Source organism: Ailuropoda melanoleuca, chromosome X (genome assembly GCF_002007445.2).
Source record: "Ailuropoda melanoleuca isolate Jingjing chromosome X, ASM200744v2, whole genome shotgun sequence".
Lineage (NCBI taxonomy): Eukaryota > Metazoa > Chordata > Mammalia > Carnivora > Ursidae > Ailuropoda > Ailuropoda melanoleuca.
The window spans coordinates 63,137,935-63,161,438 of NC_048238.1; the positions used below are offsets into that span (position 1 = coordinate 63,137,935).

General features: G+C 36.3%; 1 protein-coding gene and 1 pseudogene across 4 annotated transcripts in view; both read right to left on the minus strand.

The window, feature by feature from the left end:
* The window catches only part of CHM (CHM Rab escort protein), a 191,574-nt gene that overhangs the window by 75,692 nt on the left and 92,378 nt on the right, over nt 1–23,504 (minus strand). The window lies entirely within an intron of this gene.
* LOC117797401 lies at nt 1,951–3,721 on the minus strand (annotated as a pseudogene).

A 23,504-nucleotide genomic window follows, 5' to 3' on the forward strand; every position in this document is an offset into this window, starting at 1 on the left:
TCCCATATTTCAAGAAAAGTGAGGGGATCAAGTTCAGAATCAGAAGTTGTATACAGTTAAAAAATCATAAAATATTATGCCATAGACTATTATGGTATTATCAAAAGCATGAGAAATCCACTTAACCAAAATTAAATTTTTTTTTACAAAGACCTCCTTTCATTATCTATTACACTATCTATGAAATACATTGCTATATTAAGTATCCCTTCATTTTAAAATTAATTTCTATTAAGTTTTAGGGCAAATGAGGCCTCTGAAAAATGTATTTAAATATAAAATGCAATAGAGGCATTTATAACTTTATTTTAGTAAGTCATCAACAAATTCCCTGCTTTTCAACACGATTTAACTAATAGTGGACACATACTACACAGAAAGAACACAAGAATATACTACATAGAAGGAACACAAGAATGTAAAGAATGTTTAGGACTGGTTTGTGTGGATGTTATTTTTTTTAACGTCAATGTTTTAATATCATGAAATCCAAGTACAAAACATTGTACGAGTATATGATGTACTACATGGAGAGAGAATAATACATCTGTGTTTTTATCAGAATCTGTATCACCCACTGTACCTATGGCTTTCCACAAGGATTTTTCTTTTTTCTTTTTTTTTAAAGATTTTTATCTATTTATTTGACAGAAAGAGACAGCCAGTGAGAGAGGGAACACAGCAGGGGGAGTGGGAGAGGAAGAAGCACACTCCCAGCAGAGGAGCCTGATGTGGGGCTCGATCCCAGAATGCCGGGATCATGCCCTGAGCTGAAGGCAGACGCTTAACGACTGAGCCACCGTCGCCCCCACGAGGATTTTTCTACTCTTCCTATGAGGGTTTATCATGAATAAAAAGACTCACAAATCTCTTCAACCACTGCAGATTTATATTTATCTTAATATTCTTGTTCAGCTGCTCTGGATAACTACTAAGAAATACAAAACTGGGAATGCCTGGGTAGCTCAGTCGGTTAAGCGTCTGCCTTCGGCTCAGGTCACGATCTCAGGGTGCTGGGATCCAGTTCCACGTCAGGCTCCCTGCTCAGTGGGGAACCTGCTTCTCCCTCTGCCTGCCTCTCCCCGCCCCCCCCGCTTGTGTTCTCCCTCTCTGACAAATAAATAAAATCGAAAGAAAGGAAGGAAGGAAGGAAGGAAGGAAGGAAGGAAGGAAGGGAGAGAGAGAGAGAAAGAAAGAAAGAAAGAAAGAAAGAAAGAAAGAAAGAAAGAAAGAAAGAAAGAAAGAAAGAAAGAAAAAGAAAAAGAAAGAAAGAAAGAAAGAAAGAAAGAAAGAAAGAAAGAAAGAAAGAAAGAGACAAAATTGCCTTAGCCAAGAGTTTTGAGTGGCTAAAGAATTTTGTTATTTCACGTTGGCCAAGATCTCCCTTTTGTTGGCATTACAAAGACACTGTGCACTTCTCTGGCGGTATTAAAAAGCGGTCTCAATATCCCTCTTACTGTTTAGGAAGGCAAATTACCATTTCTTGAAAAGTACACAATATTACAATAGTTATTGGCTAAGCAAAAATTCATGAAAATCCATTTATATAAGACAAACAACAACAACAGAGAGCCATAACGCCCCATATGTACTAAAAGAAACACGTTTGGAAATATTTAAAACTAACTTTTTCCTACCTCCACACTGGTTTAACCACATCAAGTGAGAGTAACATCAGCCAATAAAGAAAAGTGTCCAGAATTCAGCTGCCATAGCATACCTCAGCCATTTCAACTAAGACTTTTTTTTAATGACAGACCAAAAAAAATGATGAAAGTAGCATTTACTTTACTGGAAATTTAAAAAATGAAAATACCGCTGCTTTCATAAAATATTTGAAACTAATTTTGTTTTTATAAAATGTTTATCTTTTTTTTAGGTTTTAATTATCATTCTTGCTGTTAAAAAAATCAGCAGAGTCATGTCAACCTTTAGGGATAAACTCTGGGGTATCTCAAATAACATGGTTGGAAAACTGAACCACATTTTTAATTACCAGCATTATGCTTTGTTCTTGGTAGAATCATCTTTGTTTCTTCTTTTTTACATCCCAATTATAAACCCTGGCCATACTGACTTCTGTGGTAGTAAACTGATCTCAAAGAAAGTCAAGGTCTTCCTCAAGAGAATCAAGATTCTTCATGGCAGTCGATAAATTCTTTTCCAACAATGCTTGAGCTTCATCAATACCATATTCAAGCATTACATTAGCCCCCAACCACTTTATCACTAGGAGGAACTGAAGCTTTGTAATACAGGTTATCTGCCAGTAAGAATCTGGTCTCCAGTGAACTGGTGGACTCTTTTTTCTTCTGCATGTATTTTAGAATTTCTAAAGTCTGACCCTTTAGCCTCCTTTTGAGCAAGGTTGAGTTCCATAAACATACTTCTGGTACCATTCATCCAGCTTCTTTATTACCATATCTGCAGTCTCATTCCCATGCTGTTTCATGAAAGAATCTACATCTTCCACAAACACGGCCTCAGGAATCCCTAGGTGGAGCTGCCACCGTGGCCACTTCTCCTAAGCCAATAATCAGACACTGTCAGAATCCAATAAATTTTCTCTTAGTTTCAAATAAGAACTGGGTGTATCTTATGCTCTTGGAAAGAATCACTTGATACTTACCATAAATCTACACAACTGCAAAAGTGTGCACCTGCATATGTATATGTGTTTTTCATGCTCCTTCTCATTGGCTTCCCCCCCCCCATTCCAGTCATGCCTGTTAGGGAAAATATGTGTTGCTCACAATGGTGGCATTTGTTCTCTCTCACATCTGTGTTTTTCTCACATAGCTTATGCCCAAGTGAAAAAACCAGTGGTTCTGTCACCAGCTAAATTCTAAGAGCTGACCTTTACGGCCCACCTACTTGTACTCACCAACCTTTGACCCACATTTTTCCTTAAGCTCCTCTTGTCAGCTCATCTCATAACTCAAGCAAACAGAAACCAAAACTACCCCCTCAAACCATAGCCACTGCCCTGAGAAGACCTCCACCAGTCCAGACCAGTTTGAGTGCAAACCCTGACCCTGACTTGCTCCTGCACAGACAGACCACGGATTAACTTCTAGAATGACTGACAGCCACCTTTATCTCACAATAATACTAAAATCTCTGCCCAAGGAGGAGCAGAAGCCTCATTTACGTAACATACAATGTGTGTATAGGCATGTTTCCTTAAGGAGCATGTATCACCTATGCCTGCCTCTACAGAGGATGACAAGGCTTCCCTATCTAAATATTCACCTGAACCCTAAGATAAAAGGCACCCATTCACCCTTGCTCGAGGAGTCATGGCTTTGGAAGTTATTCCCCATGATCTCCTCATTTGCTGCAAATCTAGTTTCTTCCGTGTGACAACTCACCTGGTATAGTTTCTATCTGTGACTCACCAAGGAGAGAACTCATGTTAAGTTAGTTTGGAAAAAAGTGCCGGGCAAAATGAGACTGATGAAAACAAATTTTGGTTGAGGGAGGGCTATTTGGTGGCAATGAGTTACCGAGGAAACATCACTGACGAAATAAGTAAGGAGCACAATAGCAAGCAGTATTTGACAGCTGCATTTAAAACTCAAATAGCAGACATTTACATAAGAAGCAGGGAATTACAAGAGAAATGAGGAAATAACAGATGGTTACACACAGGTCTTTGGGGCAAACAGCCAATAATAACAATACAAATAATCATCACAGCTAGAACTGAGTACTTACTACATGCCAGAAGCTTTACATGTATTAACACATTGCATTCTACAGGCAGAGTTTCACAGATTTGGAAACTAAGGCAAAGAGAGGTCAAGTGACTTACTCAAGGTCATTTAGTAGATGGTATGGCTGAATGAAAACTCAGGCAATATGGTTCCAGTGGCTTCTCTGTTAACTATCATACAAACTGGGTGTTATACGCAACTAATGAACCATCGAACTTTACATCAGAAACCAGGGATGTACTGTATGGTGACTAACATAATATAATAAAAAAACATTAAAATAAAAAAAAAACTATCATACAAACTGCCTCACTGTCAGTATCATCTTATCTTGGCATTATGAAGGAAAGCAACATGAAGTCAGATGGTCAAAGTTACTCTCAGAGTTGTCCTAACTCTTGGCAAGTTGCAAAGATTATTACACAAAATAACATAATTTCTCAATTTCTACACATTTTGTCTCATAAAAAGTACGTGTTTATTTGTACATATCAAATGGATTATGTGCACTTCATTTTGGATAGAACATAAGCTCAGAGTAATAACCATGGGAATACTCATCTTTAGAGTACCTAGCAAATTATGAATACTTTGCAACCACATTTTAAGAAGTAATTTATAAAGTATTTTGGCAAACTAGAGATCTTCAAACAGAGAAAGGCAAACACTTTGCCATGAATTATTTGCAGGTAATAAGGTTCCACAAGACAAATGTTTTCTTCCAGTGCATTAAACGGCAGCCTAGCAACCCACCAAGAGTTAACACACCTTTAATGATGGACAATTAAGCTACCAAAGACAGTGAATACTACTGAGATGCCAGTCAGGCCCCAGCTTTGGTGCAGTTCATACCCCCCATCTTGGGGTCTAACATAAGGCCTAGCAAGATAGCTCTGTACACTCACCTTAGGATACTATGGGGCCTAGAAGCAAGCAAGTATACATTTTATGGGATTTGCCTAAAAAAACAAACTACAAATGTACTAAATATAGTAGGTAGTAACTATTAAAAAACAGTCACTACAAAAATACCTTTGAAACACTTTATCAAATGCCATTAAAAACAAAACCAAAAGGGTCCATTACAAGAGAATTCTGAATGACCACTGATTGTCATCACTGTACTTTAGTGATAGCCCCACTTAAATTGTACTGGTAAAGCAGAAGTTCACTCAATGGTAATTAGGCACATCTACGTTTCATGAGAGACAATAAAGCTTCAGTGATTGCATCTATCTTATACAAAGTTCAACCGCTGTATTTACTTGTTAACTATATCCAGACATACATTTATCAGAGTACTAAGTTTGAAACAACACTGAATTTTCTATCACGTTTATCAAGTGTCTGCTGGCCACAAAAACATGTGTAGGGAAGACTTCTAGTATGTGTGTTAATTTTTATATATTTAAATATACACAGGTTTAATATATATTATGTAGTACATAGCATGTTTATGGGTTATATACTTACACTGCATATTTATATTACTACATCATGTTTACTGGTTACGTATTTATATTTCTTAGCAATTTGTTTATTTATACTATCATCCCTCTTTTTTTTTTCTTTCTTGGTATCTGGTATCTTTTTTCCTAGCAGGAAGCTGGGGGAAGGGAAGTATTATTGTTGCTGTAGTTGGTCTGTCTCCTGGGAATGCGAAATTGGACAGCTTCATCTCCTCTCCCCTACTCAAGAACCCCTCTGCAACTCAAGCAATTGTCATCCAACTCAGCACAGACTTCCTATTGGCCCAGAACTAAGTGTTTTCTTAAGAACATGAGAAATGTTTTCTTAAGAACATGAGCTAAACAATAGGTATGGACTCCTGTAGCCTCAGGAAACAGTTATGCTCATAACAATCCCAAGGCAGGTCTCCTCCCTTGGTATAAGTTCTTAGGAATCATTACCTATGAAGTTTTAGACTATTCAGTAAGACCATAAAAAAAAGAAGAAAAAAAACCAACCCTCAAATGGTCCATTACAACATGGCCTCACTCACAGTGATCCAGTATGACGAAAATGGCAAGCCCTACTTGATACTAGTCACGGTGACAGAACCCAAGGGAACTTGTTTGGCAAGCAGCAATCACCAAAACTAAATGGTGACTGAAAGTCAAGCGTATAATCTCAGTCATGCTGTACAAATTGCACAGAAATCAGCTCCTGAAGATGGCTGTGAAATCAATATGACAGTCTACGGACTGAGACTGCCTAGGTGCCTATCCTGATTCCCCTACTTAGTTGTATGACTGTGCTTCAGTTCTCAAGATCATAAAATGGAGATAATAATAATACCTATCACACAGGGTTGCTGAATGGATTAAATGAGTTAATGCATGTGACATGTTTGTTCTGTACCTGACACACCATAAACATTCCATACATTGGTAACTTTTGTTAGGTACCACTTTCTACAGCAAAGGGACAATGATTATAGACTATATACCACCCATGTAGGGTTTGTAGGCTACATTGCTATAACTGACTCTGAAAATCTGCCTATATGTATTTCAAGGCCTGTATTTTCTTCTAACAATTTAAGCAACTTAGGCAGCTGGTCAATTCAACTACCTCCCAGAAGGGAACTGTGACAGTTCTAAGAGAACTGTTGATGCTGATAAGGACAAGCAACTGAGATTTACTTCTTCATTCCCAAATATTTATGAAACTAGACCTACTATGTACCAGATGCAGCTCTGGACAGCACTAAGGATATAAAAATAAACTAGACAAATGCTGTCCCTGCTGACATATAACTTATCTTGGTGCATGAGAGACAACAAGCAAGAGATATAATAACAGTAGATACTGGTATGTGTTCTGAAAAAAACAGGATAACGTAAGGGTGACGTGAGGGTCTGAATGCTAGACAGGATAATCAGGGACAACTTCTTTGAGGAATTTATATTTGAGCCAACACCTGAGTGACCAGAAGAAATCAACCATGTGAAGATCTGGAGGAATAGTCTAAGCAGAAGGAACAGCAATTTGAAAGCTTGGAAGTGCAAACTAGTTCAGTGTATTTGAGGAAGAGAGAAAACGAGTAGGGCTGGAACACAGTAATAGAAATATAGTATGAAATGGGGTCCCAGAGATAGTCAAGGGCCTGATAATGCAGAGCTTCAAAGGCCAGAGTGAAAACCTTAAAATTTACTCTAAGTACAATGGGAAGCCACCAGAAGGTCCTGAGCAGAACAGTGACATAATCAGATTTGTATTTTATTTTTATTCTTAAAACCTTCTATTACGAAAAATATCAAATGTACATAACAGTAATACAATATAGTTCCCTTACATCCATCACCCAGATTCACCATTTATCAAGATTTTATAGCATTGGACTATATCATTTTTTAACTAAAAAATTTTAAATTCCAGTATAGCTACCATACAATGCTGTATTAGTTTCAGGTGTACAAACAGCAATTCACCAATTCTACACATTACTCAGTGCTCATCATATTAAACGTACTCTTAATCCCCTTTACCTATTTCATGTGCCTCCCCACCTACCTCCCCTCTGGTAAATATCAGTTTCCTCTCTATGAGTCTTGTTTTTTTCTGTTTCTTAAATTCCACATATGAGTGAAACCATATGGTAATTTGTCTTTCTCTGATTGACTTATTTCACTTAGCATTATACTTTCTAGATCCATCCATGTTGTCACAGATGGCCACAATTTCATTCTTTTTTATGGCTAATAATCGTGTGTGTGTATATGTGTGTGTGTATATATACACACACACATATACATATACACACACACCACATCTTCTTACTCATTCATCTATTGATGGACATTTGGGCTGCTTCCATAATTTGGCTAGTGTAAATAATGCTGAAATAAACATAAGGGTGCTATATCTTTTTGAATTACTGTTTTCATAGTCTTTGGGTAAATACCCAATAGAGGAATTACTCGATCAAATTTATATTTTTTAAAAGATGAGCTTGGCTGCTGTGCAGAGAATTGTCAATGGGGCAAGAGTGGAAAAGGGGAGGCCAGTTATGTTTGCAGTAGACCAAGTGAGAGATGATGGGAACCTGAAGCAGGGTAGTGGCAATGGAGATGAAGTGGAGAGACTGAAGACCTAGTGGAGATACAAAGCTGAGAAGAATTGCTGGTGGACTGGATGTAGCAGGGAGATGTCCTCCTGAAGACAAGTTCAAGGTAATTCAGATATTCATGACAGGAGTCTCCCCTCTGAAATGTTTAACTATCAAATTTAACTGTTCAAGCCTGATACAATCACCCTGTACAGGTAGTGCTTTGAAGGATTCTGCAGAAACACTCCTCTTCCACCTAGGGTGTGATTATTAGAGCCAGCTAATTGTTACCAACCCCAACAACCACTGTATCTATCCTGGCCATTCATAAAGATCGCTACTTAATACTCTAGGTACAAACATCCAGATAGAGGGTACCAGGAACAGATTAGTTTCTGGCATTCGAAAAGTTATCATGACCTGTAAGGACACAGCACTGCTGATAATTCAGGAAATTATATGTCACAAGTATCTGAGTCCAACGGGGCTTCTGATGCAAATTTCATGCTCATGAAAAGGTTGTGGACAGATGGATTGCCCTTTAGGCATTGCCATCATTCTTGAAAGGCATAATCATCATGCTTAACTTGGAAAAAGCTGCCAAAAAAGCAATACACAGCCTTCAGAAAACTCACTCCCAGAAACTGCCTCTATTTTATAGATCCTAGCCATATATCTAGCTTCCTCTGTTCTTGGTGACATTCTGTAGATGATGTATTCATTTTTTTTCAGCTTTTCCAGCTGTCCTTAAATTAACCTTCTATAGGAAGAGTCACAATAAAACAATGTATTGTATGACAGAAACAGATCTGTATTAATAACTGCACCAGGGACCTAGAATAAATTAATATAATTATAGAATACAAGTCATCAATCTTCTTTTTCACTAATTCTCTTTTCTTTGGAGGGATGGGTGAAATAAGTGAAGGAGATTAAGAATATACTTATCATGATGAGCACTGAGTAATGTATAGAATTGGTAAATCACTATAATGTACACTTAAAGTTAATATAACATTGTATGTTAATTATACTGGAATTTTAAAAAATTAAAAAGTCATCTTTCAATATTAAAAAAAATTAAGCCTTCCAAAAATACTGGAGGTCAATTTATATGGTTGGGTCATAACCTAGGCTCTATATCTACACATCATGTGTAAAATGACTCCCCAGTTTGTATGCAAACCAGAAACACCATGTCAACTCAATGATTCTCTAATACAGCCTATTGCAATGACATCAATGGAGCTTTTGATGGGAGAGCACTAATGGTTCCTAACTACTCTTTAAACATAATTTAAATTAAGCTTTTAATAAAACTGAACTTTTTAGTCTGAACACAAAGACTAGCAGCTTCATGTTTTTTTTTTAATCTGCCACACATCTACTTAAGCAAATTCATTTAAAAAGAGATCTTTCAAATTCTGAAGGAAGTCCTTGGTTCAAACTTTTAAGATGTAGCAAAGAAGTCTATAGTAAATCTACTTAGGCTCTCCAAGAGACTTCTTTTGGTTAATTTCTTTTCTCTGCCTCTTTCTCTGCTTTGACATTCTGTACACAATATATTCATTTCTTAACATAATTCTTATTTAAATCATTGATTCATTTTGCTACCTAGTCTTCAAAACTCAAATTGAACAAATAGCACAGGCAAATAGGCATCAATTTTAAATCAGGACAGTAATATACTTTTTTGTAATGCCCTTCATGACTATGTCCAGTATAGTGTGTGTTTTTCTTAATGCAGACATAAGAATACCCAAAGCTAATGATTTCTGAGATCCCTACATAATGACTCCTAGGTCCTTTTCATGGGTTGAAAAATATGGTCAGCAGATCCATCTAGAGATACAATCACTTATGCCATTTTCCTGCCTTCTCACACTGCCTTATGAAACAGTCCTTCAGCTAATACTCTTTCAGCTCAATATTTTACTATCTACGAGCCCTCAGTGTCAACTATAAATTGGGAAGCAGCTGAGAGTTACTATACTGACTGTCCAAAATCATTTATAAACATGTTGAAAAAAACAGTAAACATTTCTTCGGAGAGCATACTGTAAAAATCTCCCCATGCAAGGAAGAGTTCATTTAATCCACCCATTCCTTTTTTCCTGTGTTTGAACTAGATCTCTATGCATGACTAAACATTATCCCTAATCCCATGGTAGGAGGACATATTTAAAGTAGTATTTGGTATAAAATCTTATCAAAGGCTTTTTGAAAATCTAAATGTTCATGGACTCCTCCTTGTTCACACCATATTTACCCCCTCTCAAAGAACCCTGTCAGATGGCTGATGTATAATTACCTCACAAAAACCATATTCTGTCTTCTTGTGGATTACATGTTCAATAATTTCATCCTTTAGCTATTTATTAAAAAATTGACTGTCAAGTCAAATAGCCTATTCCTCTGCGATCCCTGGGCTCCTTCTTTAAACTATATACCCTCTATACCTTCTCCATACCCTCAAATCAACTGATTTCCTTTAACTGCCCCTCCCAAAACAAATCCCTGCTCAGGACTGTCTTAAACGGAATTGGTACAGACAAAAAAGTGCCCGAGACCCCTTCAGTCACCAATACTTTCATTTTTCCCCCCTTGGATTGTATGTATCCACTCATAGAGTAAAAATAAAACAAAGGATAGTCATTTGTGTTAAGCAAATCCTAGGAAAGACCTGCAAGCTTTCTCAATTCAAAGGCTAATGGTACTAACCTGGAACATGATTCACCTAGGGCTACATATAAAACTGCAATTACTCAAATCAACCAACTAACCACTGGCATATGCTAGTTTCACAGTAGATACACAGACTTAGCCCTCTGTTCGGTAAATGAGAAAAATGACATTAAGCGTAACAATTGGAAAAAATTAAAGACTACTAGAAGTATTATAAGGGAACTGAAAGAGAAGAGGTCAATATGTGTTGGAAGAGGAGTTACAGAATGTCAAAAGTAGAGGAAACCTTTAAAACAGCTAGACCAATTTCCTGTTACAGAAAATCAGAGAAAGTAAACTACTTGCCTAAAAGCATACAGCTTGCTAGAGTCAGGTGTAGTGAAAGATCTGATGGCTAGGCCTGTGTCAACCCTTGAAGAGGAACAGGTCAGACTGTTGGGGGCAAGAACAGATCCTAAAAGGTGGAAAAGTAATGAGAAAATGCAGAAAGGTGAGAGTGTGCATAGACACTGGAATAATTAAATGGATGTACAAAGTAGGGCGCCCGGGTGGCTCAGTCAGTTAAGCGTCTGCCTTTGGCTCAGGTCATGATCTCAGGGTCCTGGGATTGAGCCCTGCACCCAGCTCTCCGCTCAACGGTGTGTCTGCTTCCCCCTCTCCCTCTGTGATCTCTCTCACTTTCACTCTCTCAAATAAATACATAAAATCTTTAAAAATAAATAAATATATAAACAAACAAATAAATAAATAATGGATGTACAAACTGGGGAATGACAGGAAGGAGCTAAAGAATTAAATTATTACAGAATGGGGCTAAAAGGTAAATAGAAGTGTTTGTATTTGATGTGACAGACAACGCCACTGGAAGTGCCATGCTGGTTTGATGAAGGAGACAGACAGTGGGAGCAGGAGAGCAGCTAGCAATTATAGTCCTGACCATGGCAGAAGAGTAGAAACAGAGGAAAACATAACTCTAAGAAACTGAGAAAAAATAACATACTAGTTAGGACAGAGTCAAAGGTTAATCCCAGAATTACTGTTGATTTGTGAGAAGAAAAATACCACTGGAATGCTTGTGGTTTCTTTAAAGGGTGCTCAATTTATAGAGTACCTCAAAATCCAAATCTAGACTTCTGAGGTGATATGGAGATGGCATAAATTCACTACATACCATGTTGCGAACTATGAGTGACATAAATGAAGGGCATTTTCGAATGGCTATAATAATTTTTTTAAAAAACTCAATTTGGTGAAAGATACCATCCTCTGACATGTACAAATAAAAACTGTCATTTACCTACAGCAAGGAGTTACCAACTGGACATCCATGGGATAGATCTGCTTGTAGATAAATTTTGTATGACCTCAGTTTAAAAGAAAAACGTTACTTTGGCATAAACAATCTGGATCTCTGTCTTCTTTGAAAGAGAAAATCTGGCAACACTAGACCTATAATCAAGACTTACAGTCACACAGCAGCTTCTCTCTTTAGATGCATCCTGTGCTCAACAGCTCACCATGGTTTCTACTGCTCCAACCATCTTCTTCCAGCCCACTTCACTTCTTATGAACTGCCTGGTCCCTGTAGACATTTGACATTGCAATCCCTATGCCTCAGTTGTTCAGTAAGTTTTCTTTTGGTATTTTTATTTGCCTTGTTATGAATGTTCTATGTTAAATAATTATTATTCAGGATGTTATACATTAAAATTTTAAATATGAATCTTCTAGAAGAAATCAAAGACAGCAAAATGCAAATGTTAATAGAATTGGTACAATTCTGAGAGTGTCCACTCATTTTATTAGCTACAGAACATGTGGGAAAAGGGAAAGGTATTTGATATTCTGAGGTGGTCACGATTTATTTTTTGAAAGCAAGTAGGGTTGTAACAAGTAATAGTGGTATCTTGGGAAATCCTGTGAATCTAGATTTATCCCAGCTTCTATTTTTAGGTTAAAAAAAAAAAAAACCTACGAAATGAGAGTCAGTGATAAATCAAAATTTAAACCTTATATTGAATTCCTCTTAGAATGCTAACACATTTATACTTCAGTTATTAACCATTTATACATAGATACTCTTCATACTTTTCTGATATCCAATAGAGTTAAATTAACACAATGAAAATACAAATCTGAAAAATAAGCAATGATCATTAATGTGAAATTAATATCTGGGTCTGCTGAATAAGAGTAAAGACAATTTTCCTCACTTGTAAATATGTCTTTCTTTTGTCAAATTAGTGGGGGAAAATGTCACTTTCAAATACACGAAATAATTATACTGCACGTTAATTAAAAAAAAAACAACAACTTGTTTTCTAACTTCACAAATCTTAAGATTTTTTCCAAAATCCACTTTCTTTTAATAGGCTCTGACAGAGTATAATGCTTGACTACACAAAGCTATGGTTAGAGCTTGTTTTTGAATATCTTCAACTATCTGACATGAATGGTGGAGACCTACTATTCCCATACATGCAACTGTAAAAAATACAAAGCTCAGCAGCAAGGAAATTTCCCATCTGTCCCACTGTAATTAAAGTTAGAAAGAACGTGGGAATCCATGTAAATTCTTCCTGAGAAATATGAAGCACTGAGTCTATAATGGGATTTTTTTTTCTGTAAGTTTCAAATATTAAACTGCCACTTCAATTACTTGTTTATAACAAGCTCAAGGAAAATTCACAAAAGCAACCTAATGTCTATCCAACACATTATTCAGATAATTGTGTATATTTGGAATATAATCTAACTCTGATGCCATTAACCCCAAACAACATTCAAACGAACAGAATTTTAATTAATTGAGTACTGCTTCCACAGAGTCAGATTTTACTGAAAGAGAACAAACCAACATGCTACTCAATTTCAACTTTGCCCAGGTACGTCAAATTGTATTACAGATAAATTAACAGTTGTGAAAATTTTTGGCTGGAAGCCCTATCCTACAAAGCCTTTAAAAAAAAGCAATTTCAGTGCCTATCAAGGTAGAAATCAGCAGTTGTAATTTTTTTAATACAGGTGCAAAACAATGGGACCCATTAATAGCTGAACTTTTCACACTATTCATCATGATTTATGAGTTAGTATATAATTTGATTATTCTATTAATTCTGATTACTGCTTTGGCTAATAAAGCGAAGGTCACTTCCAAAATAAATCTTCATTACATTTCACAGAAAGTAACTGCCTTCAACTAGTTGTTTTCTTTAATTAAAAACTAATGTAACAAGAAAGAAAAATAGACTTCAGGGTTACCATGTCTGTTGCTATTAAGAGAAATATACCGTGTGGATGTAATGTTTTCAAGACAAATCCAACAAAACAAAGTGTCTCTTCATCTAATCTCCATATTTTCAATATGGGAGAACTATTTTATATGTATTTAGAGTAATTTTGGAATTACAAGAATAAAAACTGAACTGTATTAATGCTTTAGAAATTGAAAACAAAGAATCTTTGAAAATACTCTCCAAATTCATGAATGTAAAATATAAGGCAGTATTTTCATTTCTAAAATTATGTATGTGGGATTCTGCATATGAAAAATTAACAGTAGGTCTCTGTCTTAACCAAAGTTTCTCCTAAACGTGGCAAGAAACCTTCTCTGCCTCTTAGGATAAATACTAGACACAGGGCCCTGACAGCTTTGGAGGGAGATCACCGGAAAAATGGAAAAGGCTCATTTTAATTTATTATTCTCATTTAATCTATTTTTACACACAGAAAATTCTGTGTCCTAAATTTAACATTTCATTTTATTTTTTATAAAGTCTTCTAGACCTTCAGCTGAGGTCCTATTATCAAAGCTGTTGAATCATACAACTATATCAAATGAATAAAGGAAATTAAAGATACATATTTTCTCACAGAAGTAAAACACTAATCCTCAAACGGGAAATCTTATTTCAAAAGCTAGAAAGCTTAAATGTAAGAAATTATTAGGGCATGACGATGCTGTAAAGAAGCAGGTGGCAATGATTTGTATGCTCACCAATGGCCTCAACTGATAATATATCGTCACAAACCCCATTCCTGATAAACTTGCTCACTCTGTCCTGGTCATATTAATCTTTGTTATCTCAAAAGACCCCATCTTAGACCTCTGTCACAGTTCCTGCTGCCTAGAAAGTTCTTCTCTTAGACCTCCAAAAGCAATATGCCTTACCATCATATTTTGGTGTCACTACACTCAAATACCACCCTCCTAAATGGCCTTCCCTGACCACCATAGCATCTAAAGGGACACCTCCCTACTGCCGATAGTCACTTCCTGCTGTATTACCCTACCTTCTTTTCTTCACAAGACATACTACTCTCTTAAATTTTATCTTTCTACTCTCTAACACTCTTCAACAACCCCTCCCAACCAGAGACTTTCTCTGTTTTCAACAATGTTTGTCTGGCAACTACAAAAGGGCTAGTATAAAATGTTTTATGTATCTCTGTATTTTTAAACGAATTCTAATTTTTACTCTAAATTTGCAAATGATAAAACAGAAAGCCCAAGTTTATGGCCAACGTTCCCTTAATATTTTATGTAAGAAAATAGTATTAGTGTTAAGTCTTTGGTAAAAAATTCAGTAACTGTTACCCATACCTATCATGCCCTGAGTGAGCATGTGCGTATGAATGAGTGTATGTGTGCTTAGACAAAATACATATGGCTATCAAAGAATGTACAAAAGCTGCAAATGTACTGGTAGTAACAAACACAATGAACACTTACTAGGTTCCTCTTGTGATTGTGATCAAGAGTACATATTACCAAGACAGGTTTAGGGGCTCAATCATTAGCCAGGGAAGATACCTATTTCAAACGGAACATATTTAGTGCACAGGAAAACATTGAGATCAGAACCACTGTAAGTCCCCAACATTTCAGAAACTTTTTGTATTTTTATACCTTTTCTTAAAATCTCTAATGTAGAAAGGGTTGATTTCAGTTTAACTTCAAGGTTCCAATTCAAAATCACAGTAACTAGTATTCTTTACTCTTGTAAAAAGTAGTACACAAACACATAAACACCGAACTCTTCTCTATACTATTCCTACATCCGGGAAAAAAATTCTTTAACTTTGATAGCTTGACCTCTGAAATATATACTCTCTTTACAGTCCTCACAGAAACCTTGTGATACTTTAAAATTTTTAAAATAAAAACAAATAAATGTTATCCTTTCCCATAACTTAATGTCCCTGATATATGAGCTATATATAAGAGTTTACTAACTCTTGTTACTCTTCCTCTCATGGGAAATTCAAGCTTTTCTCAAGTTATCTGTAGAAGGACTGGTTCTCCTTTGTCAATAAGCTGTGTAAATATTGAAAAAGGCAAAAATGTGCTTATGACACTGGAAGCCATGGTAGGAAAAAAAGCAAGCTTTGGAATTTTCAAACTTAGAAAACAAATTTGTTTACAAAATGATATTTACCATATTGAGCAATCTGAAGGAATTTAGTTTTCTGGCATTAATGTAGTGGACACTACGTACGAAGTAAGGATGGGATACTAAGTAAGTAACATTATGGTCAAAGTAAAGATGAAGAACCTTACAAAAAGCCATTTTATTTTTATTTTTTAAGATTATTTTTATTTATTTGCAAGAGTGAGAACAAGCGAGAGTGAGAGCAGAGAGGGGGGTGGCGGGGAGGGGCAGAGGGAGAGGGAGAAGCAGAATCCCAGCTGAGCAGGGAGCCGGAGCGGGGCTGGATCCCAGGACCCTGGGATCGTGACCTGAGCCAAAGACAGATGCTTAACCAACTGAGCCACCTAGGCACCCCACAAAAGCCATTTTAAAACCAAACCAAAATGAAAGCAATTCTGGTAAAAATCATCTCGTCAATTTAATTTTTATGTTCTTCATACCTCCACACTGTCTAAATTTCTCAACATAAGCATGGATTATTTTGGTAAGCAGAAAAAGAAAAATTATTTCAAGAAAAAAATAAAGGTCAGCTTGCTACAACCTATAACCAGAGTGTACAGTACCAAGTTAGTTAAGAAAATAGCAAGAGTAAACAGAATCCTATGCTTAATACATGCACTGCTGAAAATATGTCTTTTTTTTAATTGCAAGTTTTAAAATTCTAGTTAACATATGGTAAAACTGGTTTTAGGTGTAGAATTTAGTGATTCATCACTTAGCTACAACACCCAATGTTCATCACAACAAGTGCCCTCTGTAATACCCATCACTGATTTAGCCCATCCTCTACCCACCTCCCTCCATCAACCCTCAGTTTGTTCTCTAGAGTTGAGTCTCTTAAAAACACATAAAAATCGGGCACCTGAGTGGTTCAGTCAGTTATGCAAGAGTCTGCCTTCAGCTCAGGTCATGATTTCAGGGTCCTAGGATCGAGCCCCACATCAGGCTCTCTGCTCAGTGGGGAGTCTGCTTCTCCCTCTCTCCCCCCCAAAATGAATAAAATCTTTAAAAAAATACATAAAAACCTAGAACCATAGAGAGTAAGAGCTCATATACCTCAGACACTATTTTTTCTTCCAAACAATACATCTACAATTATGTTTTCCCAGGCACCTGGGTGGAACAGTCGGTTGAGATTCCAACTCTTAGTTTTGGCTCAGGTCGTGATCTCAGCATCATAAGATCAAGACCTGCATGGGGCTCCACACACTGCTTGGATATCTCTCCCTCCACCCCTCCCCCCTGCGCTCACTCTTTCTCTCAAATAAATAAATAAATCTTTAAAATTAAAAAATTAAATTATGATTTCCTTTTTCCTTAAATCACAAAGAAACACAAAATAAGCCAACTTCCGTTTAACAAGACTGATAAAAGCCATCACTCCTAGATGAATCCCAGATCTAGTACGGATTTCATGCTTAGTTTAATAACATAGTGGTTCTCAACCTTGGTGTTCTGTGAGATAGTACTCCCTAAGTCTGTGGGAGAAAAAAAAAAGGCAATGTTACAGTGGGTCCTATGCAGAGCCTGCAGCCTCTCTTTATCTATTCCAAAGCCTCTAAGAATGCTGGGTATATCCCTGGGAATGGGTCAAACATTCAAATACATCCATCATGCATGCTGACACAGAAAAGGGCTGCAAACTACTGATTGTCTACATATGCTGTTCCTAACAAAAAATAAGATGGCATCCTGTAACACAGAGAACCTCACAGCTGCTCAACTACCTTCGGCTATGCTTTTGTGCTTTGCTGTCTTCGGTGTTCTCCTTCTTGCTACCTTGCTTTTACTTTCCATAGACAAGTAGGGTGTTTTTCTCATACCACTGCAACATTTAACTACAGACTCCAGACAGACATAAGGAATTAAACTTACGTGAGCTTGCAAACTTAGCTTTGTATCCCTCGAGAAAACATGAGAGATTTTATCCATGATTTAACATCTTTCAGGAGGAAAAAAATGCAGAGAAGCTCAACTTTAATCTGCAAGGTTGACAGGCTAATTTCCTTAATCTAATTATAGATCACATATGAGAGTATTTTAAAAGCCGTTCTGAATTGGTCAGGACAATTTTATTAGCATCTTTCTGTGCCTAAGGCCATCTCCATAGGAATGACCAACAGAGAAACATTTAGAAGCATCAGAAACATTAACAGTAGAAACATAAAGAACTGAACATCAATAAGCATCAGTGTGTTTACTGCGGTCTTAAAATACCAGTCCCAAAGTTTACATTCTAAAGAGAATTATTTTCTCCCCAGCAACTATTCAGAAATAAAGCAGTAGTTCTTTTCTCATGTAAGTTTTGACATTGTTAGATATCTAATATAAAACAGAAACTGTATTGGAGATAAGTAGAATAGTATCATATGGCCAAAGTATTTAAGTTAAAATGTAGAAACGGATAACCAAGCTCTTCTTTTTTTAAGATTTTATTTATTTATTTGACAGAGAGAGACAGCAAGAGAGGAACACAAGCAAGGGGAGCGTGAGAGGGAGAAGCAGGCTTCCCACGGAGCAGGCAGCCTGATGCGGGGCTGGATCCCAGGACCTGGGGAACATGACCTGAGCCAAAGGCAGACGCTTAACGGCTGAGCCACCCAAGTGCCCCGATAACCAAGTTCTTCTGATTCATACTTGATTTATCTGTATCATACAGACAGTGCCTTAGTTTGCTGTTCTTAAGAGCCCATTTCAAGCATTAAAATATTCGTATCCTAGAAAGACACTCCATAGTGGTTTTTATTTCTACTTTAGGAACACAATGAAAATTCATGCTTGTTTTCAACTGTATTTGTTTGTTGAAAGAAATACATCTAACCTCACAAAAGAAGGGACAAACAAGAAAGCTAATTCCAGGGAGGGGAATAGGTATACTGCATTCAATTTCAGACAGTAGCAGCTCTAATCTTGGTACATCCACCTCTGCAAGAAGACTACAGGCTGACAGTAAAGTTCTGATTTCAGAAACATCATGGAAGGTGGAAACACCACAGTCAGAAGTTTGGCTCTCAATTCATTAGGCATTTGGGAGCACTCTACCATACCAAACAATGTGAATTCATATATGCACAAGAAAATTAACACGGTCTGGAAATTATTTCACTTTATATCAAAGGCTCATGCTGTGCTTATTTGTGCCAGGTATGATTCCACAAATAATTTTCTTAAAACTCATAACAACCCTAAGAGGTAGATACTATTGTTATTCCCTTTTTATAAAGGAGGAAAATGAAAAAACAAAAAACAGAGGATTTAACCATTAGGTAAGTGGCAGAGCCAGGATTCAAACAGAAAGTCTGGTTTAAGGGTCTCTACTCTTAACAACTACACTGTGCTACCTCTCAGGATACATTAAAACATAAAATTAGGATGAAGATTAATTGTTCATTCAATAAATGTAGTATTATTCAAAAGCTTATTTTAGAGTTAACTCCTCCTATTTTTAAATATACCTGAAGAATATGACTCTATGTATATAGGACCATGATTAAAGACTGTAGGTTCAAGAACAAGTATTTTCAAATTCAAATATAGTCAAAAGAAGAACAGCCACACTCTGAATCCCATTTCTCTTTTAAAAAACTCAGATTGGGGGGTGGGGAGGAGAGGGGGAAACAAACCATAAGAGAGTCTTAATGATAAAGAACAAACTGAGGGTTGATGGAGGGAGGTGGGTGGGGGATGGGCTAGATGGGTGATGGGTATTAAAGAGGGCACTTGACGTGATGAGCACTGGGTGTTGCATGTAAGTGATGAGATCACTGAATCCTACTTGTGAAACCATTATTGCACTGTATGTTAACTAAAATTTAAACAAAAATTTAAAAAAAAAACAACTCCAGATGGGAAAGCAAAAGTTAAAAGATACGGCTGTTTACAAATACAGGTGCATTCGTACGAAATAATGTAGAGATACCAGTGTAAGTGGAAATTATAAATGACAGGTTTATGACTTTCAAGTGTGCATGAATTAAAGACTGCAGGAGTCATTTACAAACAGTTGAAATCAGTTTGGCTTCTTGAGTAGGCTACATATACTTTCCTGTTTATGCTATTCATTTGTTTAGCAAACAGTTTACAGAGTACAAAGTAAAAACACTCAAATTATTATGAATCCTGACTTGGTGAGTTTAAAATCAGTGAGGTTTTACCACACGGAAATGGCATTTTTTTGGACAAAACTTTTATTCTATTTCATTATATCGGGCAAGTGAGAATCTACTGCCTAATTTGGGGAGAGGGGGTAAGTGAGGGGAGAGGTTGAGGCATGAAGGGATAGATAAATAAGGAAGAGGAATGGCTAAAAGCTGTATTAATTATTTCAGCTCCAACACGGAGTTCTTTTTTACAAATCATTTCTCTAACACATGAAAAAAAAATAGTTTCTGTCCTGCAATATTTGATTTCGTTCTATGGTAAGTTCTAATCCAATTTTTTTACCTAAGGATTTTATTAAACACCTACTAAATGCCAACCAAAGTTCCAAGTAGTTCTATTGAAGCAGCTAACTACGTATGAGTAAAATACATCAAACTCAATAGTAAGGGAAAAAATTATGGCACACCCATTTTGTAAAAGGCTATGTACTAGAAACTACAGGAGACATAGAGAGGACTACATTTTATACAGCTAATATACCTACCAATAGACATACTATAAGGTTATTTAATTACAGAATTAAATTCTAAATATCAGATCTTGTTTGTATAAAATGAAGATTCTATAATATATATGTTTCAGTAATTACAAAAACGTTAATTCCAAATACCAAGACTATGAAGTCATACAACTTTTATGTTATAATACCCTACTTGGTGTTGGACAATCTTCAATGTACTTTCCCTAACATCACATTTAAGTCTCACAGTAGCCCAGGGCAGGAGTTAGGATTAGATTTAATTACCATTTCCACTACACAGGTGAAACAATGGAGGCTCTGAGAATTTAAATGACAAGTTCAAGTTCATGCAAATAATAACAGAGCTAGAATCAGAATCTGAGACTGATATTTTTTAACATATGGAAAACCTTATAACTTTCATAAAACAAGACAAGGAATTTTATAAAAAGTTTTTTGAGTATTCCCTACTAAAGTAGAAAGCAAATTGATGAAAAAGTTGCAAATGAACAGCTTCATTAAAATTCTATGCAATCACGCTAACTGGATCACTTTGGAATTAAAAAACAACTTAAAGGGAATAGTAGAGAACACATGGAAATCCAGCTACCTAACATAGACTTGCACTTGCAAACAAGTAAAGCCTTTGATCTTTGTAATTTGGCTGCCCCCAGGGTTGTTTTTTTGAATTGGCTTGAAAACAGACACACTTCACATACTATTTCTATTACACTTGCACAAAAGTACATAGGTTCCAAAGAGACAGTTCAAGAATTGTTTTGAATGATCCTTAAAAAGTTAGTCTACGCAATAACACAGTGTTACGTTTCAATTTAACCAAATTAAATCTCAGCTCCAAACAACTGGACTTAAAATTCAATTATCATTCTTGCCCTATATGAAGTCAACCACCTTTCACCCTACTACAAGTTATTAGAATTATTTTAAGATCTGGAGTAGCATGCACTATGTAACCTAGGGAGAAAACAACTGGGTGAGTTTTTGTATCTATGTGTGAGGATAATCTAGTATCTGAATTTTTGGCATTGAAGGATGCTATTATTAAAATAAAAACTCAAACTATGTTATTTGAGGAGCCAATATAATTCAAATATATTCACTAGTCATAATAAATGCTCCAGCACCACACACTTAAATATATATGTTTTAATAAGAAGTTACTCCCAAATTAAAAGTCTTCTCCTGTCACAACCTGAGGAATAATGCAGGCAAGGACACAAAAACATTCCATTGCTTTATTAATGACAATGCTCAATGATCTGTGAATAACCTGGGAAAAAAAATGAAGATTATTGAGTTACTTTACCAATCTATCCATCCATCACCAGAGAACAGGTTTCAAAATGATGGATTATCTCACCACCCTGCTGTTTATCCCACATAATACTCTCTCCTCAAGGGAAAAACAAACAAATGATCATACAAACATAATCATGCTTACCCTCTATACCTAATGTATCATTTCTATGCCAATATTATTAACTAGAGGGCTGTCTTTAAAATTGTATGCGAAAGATTCAGCAAATGAGGTATGTTGGTCTATTTTTTACCCTCCAGGATTCTACAATTTATAAAAATTCTATTCAAATAACAGCCCTCCAACTTTTGGGAGACAACCTTTTGGTTAACCTATTCAACATTGCCCTTCAAATTTAATAAGGTCAGGTCTCAATTAAGATAGTGCATCTCAGTGGTTCTTAACCTTATCGGGAGGTGACAGACTCCCTTGATATAATGATAAAACTATGAACCCCCTTCCTAGAAAAATGAAGCCATGTATATCACACACAAAAAATTTGGCATGCAACTTCAGAGTATTCATCCCAAAACCCAGATCACTGATTCCAGGTATTGGATGCCAGGTTAAGGACTCTGAATTTGAAGAACTCCTCTTACTATACCCAGCTTTCCAATGCTATTTTAAGCTGTCAGATACATGTTTCTAAAAGGATGGCTATAAGTCTGTTTATGCTATAACTGAAGATGGCCAAATAAAAAAATTTCTACATATGAAGTTATATTTTTATATAATACAGACATAATTTTAATTTTAGCATGGTAATACCAACAACAGGAAAATGTTTGAATGAACTATGGTATATACATCCATATACCAGAGAACTTCTCAGCCATTAAAATTTTTTTAAGTATGCATGTATAGACACATTTATACGTACATGCCTGTATAAGCATGGAAAAGATGGGAAGATATGCAACTGAACAATGTTAACTCAAGGGGTGGAATTTGAGGGTGGGTCAACTATACCAATTCAGTATACACTGAATTGGACTAACCCATTATTTCTCAAACAGGGACTGGTTTCACCTAAGGGGATATTTGTCAATGTCTGGAGACATTCTTGTCTGTCACGAGTAGGTAGGTGGGTGCAGGTAGTGACATCTAGTGCATAGAGGCCAGGGATGCGCTAAACATCCTATTATGTACAGGACAGCCCATCCCCCAACACGGCAAAGAATTAACCTGCCAAAAATGTCAAGTATCCTGTCAAAAATGAGACTGAGAAATTCTGGCCTAAACCAAAAGCCTCAAAACAATTATGTATCTCACATAATCAGGCCATGTTCAATGATAGGTGGGATCATATCACTCACTGATGGTACTTGGCTCAGAGTAGAACCCAATCTTCTTGCTCTTTTCTGGAAATGGACAGGTTAACCAAGCAGTGTCAGATTCCTGTAACTCCACCAAAGTATCATCTTGTGTGTCTTGATTACATCAATATCTTATCTCTTTAGATTTTTCTGATCATTTCTGAATACTGATGTCATTCATACCTATATTACACACTCTGGAACCTGATGAAATACATTTTCTTATTTTGTAATTGGTCCATGAGTGTGCATTTTCTTTCCTCAACTAGAATAAACACTCTTTATATTAACATCAAAGTCTACATCGTATTCTTTTTCACATACATCTACTATACCTAGGAGAGCACTAGGCAGGGAATGGATGC